This window comes from Pteropus medius, unplaced genomic scaffold (assembly GCF_902729225.1).
Source record: "Pteropus medius unplaced genomic scaffold, Ma_sr-lr_union100, whole genome shotgun sequence".
NCBI classification, from domain to species: domain Eukaryota; kingdom Metazoa; phylum Chordata; class Mammalia; order Chiroptera; family Pteropodidae; genus Pteropus; species Pteropus medius.
In genome coordinates, this window is record NW_024350924.1 from 3,565,955 (window position 1) to 3,568,974 (window position 3,020).

Genomic DNA, 3,020 nt, shown 5'->3' on the forward strand with positions numbered 1-3,020 from the left:
GAGACTGATTTGTTCAAGCAAATTACAAGAATTCATTATCCAGTATGGCGAGACAATGGGAGTGGAGATGGAGAAAGACTGACCAGCTGATAGTGTCAGGAGTTAGTAGAAGCTGCTGAAAACCTATGGGAAGCCATTGAATAGTTTTAAACTGGAAAGTGACATGATTAAATTTGCATTTTTAGAAGGCTCTCCTCTTTAGGGCTGAGTGAGAAAACATCCAAGTTGATCTAGAAAGAGGATGATCAACTTAATCCAGGCGAGAGACAAGGATTGGTAAAATAGCTCTGGAGTTGGAGAGAAGTGACCTTATTACAAAATATTTAGGCAACAGAATAATTTGAAAGACTAGGTCGATAATGTTGAATTAACTTTCTAGGCACAAGATAGAGCCATGCCTGCCTGAGTACCATGTCAACAAACCAAAACTTAGGTGACTTTTGTGTCTCTGTAAATGCTCTTCCTGACCAGAAATGCAGTATGTCCAGTCAGCCAATATCCAAGCTTGAAGCCAACTCTGGGCCTTCTCACCCCAGATGAAGTTGACTATGTGGCCCCAGCCAATCAGACATTTTCTAATTTTCTCTTCATTTTCTTTATTCTTTATTCTATAAAATCTTCCTACTTTCTGCCTATTTTTCAGTACTCCAAATGGAGATTGTCTGCTTTGTGAAGGGTTAAATAAAGTTTGTTTGTATCACCTAAACTGTCTTCTTTAATCATTTTTTAAGAATAATACATGGTGCTCTAAGAGAGAGAGTAGCCTAAGAAGACACCTTGTTTCTGACCTGAGCAACTGGAGGGCTAGTCAGGCCTTTTCCTGAGACGGTAATGGGGGCATGGAGAGCAGGTTTGAGTGGGAGCGTGCTGAGTTTGCTAAGCTGAATTTTGGACAATGGACTTCAAGTGCCTGTGTGGAGTGGAAACGAGAGATCAGGTGGCACATATAAATTTGTGAATCTTTGGCAGAGAGAAATAGCAACTAAAGCCATCAGGATGAATGAGATGACAGAAAAAGTGAGTTAAGCAAGAAGTCTTTCCTCATCAGCTCCACTTCAGGAGTCTGTCAATGTGACCGCAGCCCCAAGTGAGAAGCAGTAATTCTTCAGACTGATGCCAGCAGAGATGAGGAGAGTTTATAACAGCATTTCCTAAGGTGCAGTTACACTGAAAAACTGTTCCCTGGGAAAAACAAGCACATATGTGCACACACGTGTACGTGTGCACGCACACACACGCACAAACACTGTTCTATGATCAAATAAGTTTGAGAAAATCTGCATATTTAAAGAATATTAAGGGAATATCAAAGACTGACAAGTTCTGCAGTAAAGGACATTTTCATCATTGTTTAACTCGGCTTTCCTATAAGCCAGCACTGGTCAGAGGTTATTACAGAATCTGAGCATCTCTGGAAGAAAGAAAAGAGAGAACATTAGCTCTCCCAGATACACGCTTCTAAGTCAAATGCCATGGAGTGTCCATCTCTTCATTTATCGGATGAAACCACTATGACTCGGTGATTGGTTCTAAGTTCACAGCTGGCTAGGAATCCATTAGGGTTATTATCTAGTCCCTTGATCCTACCAATCTAAGAAAATCCCAGTAAACACAACAGAGTGAAAACTGAACACATATTTTTCAAAATCTACTGGTCATAGTGTTTCTAAAACACTATGTGACCTTGACTTTGAGTCCCAGCTCTGCCATTTCTTAGTTGTGTAATCTTGGACAAATTATCTAACCTTTTTGAGCCTCTGTTTTTTTTCATCGATAAATGGGGATATAACAGTAACTATCTAGTAGGGTTATAATTAGATGTTACAGCTGACCTAAAAATAAAGGGCCAAAGTAAAAGGCCAAAAGTGTTTATTTGAGATCCTAAAGAATAGCTATTTGGGAATCACTGATTCAGGCAGAGACCCAAATAGTGTTCTGATTAGGAGGTGAAGGCAAGGGGTATTTATGAGAAAAGGAGGGGAAACAATTACATACATAGAAGGAAGAAATTTCCATGGGTGTTAATAAACTAAGAAAGATTTTCTATAGGTGCAGATAAACTAACAGAGTGATGCTACTTCTAAAGAATGTCTTTAATTTTCAGTCTGGTAGTCATAATGTCTGCTTTTCTATTATCTTCATAAATGGTGGGTTGGGATACAATGCTGCTTTAGGCTCAGTCCACAGGTTATTTTGCCCAGTTTTAACATTCTAAAGGTTCGAGCTGTGAGACACACAAGGTATCTGATGGGATGGCAGTTCCAACTCCATTTTAAAGTGGCTCCATTAATGTTATTTTTTAATCATACTATTAATAAACTGAAGCAGAGGGGTTGAGACTTGCTCTGTATCTCACAGCTGACAGAGATAAAACTGGGACTGAAACCCAGATCCTTGTGCTCTAAATCTAGACCTTCCTCTACTGACCAAATCATTTCTGCCAGTGCCCCTTGTATTGTGCGCCTTGTGGTTTGCCTTCAGCAATACCCTTACATAAGGACAGTCCAGCTTCTGAGACACAGAAGTCTGAGGCTAGTGGCCCAACCAAACTGGAGACTAGAGATTTCCGGAAGGCAGCTGGAGGGAGGGTGGCGGGGAAGTGGAGTGGCATCACAGATGTTCCTAAGTCTCAGTCCTAGAAAACTTTTTTAAAATATTAATTCTTAGATTGGACTCTAGTTTCAGTCGACCTGAATGGGAAACTCTGATGGTGAGGCCAAACTCATCCTTGAACAGATCCACAGGTTATTCCATGGTGCCACCTTGATTGAGAAGCACCGTCCTTTTCTAGACAAAAAAATTAATACCCAAATCATTCAAGAACCCACCACGCTCACAGATTAGTGCCTGAACCAACCTGGTTTTCGAGTTTTACTGTGTTTCACAGAAACCGGTTTAGGTATTTGGGTGGGTTGTGGGAACAAACTTCTAAAAAGTTTGAAGCGGGAAGGATTGCATCTCTGAAGCTAATGAGGGCAGGCCCAGGCTCACTTCCTCCCTCTCCTCACATGGGCTTCCTG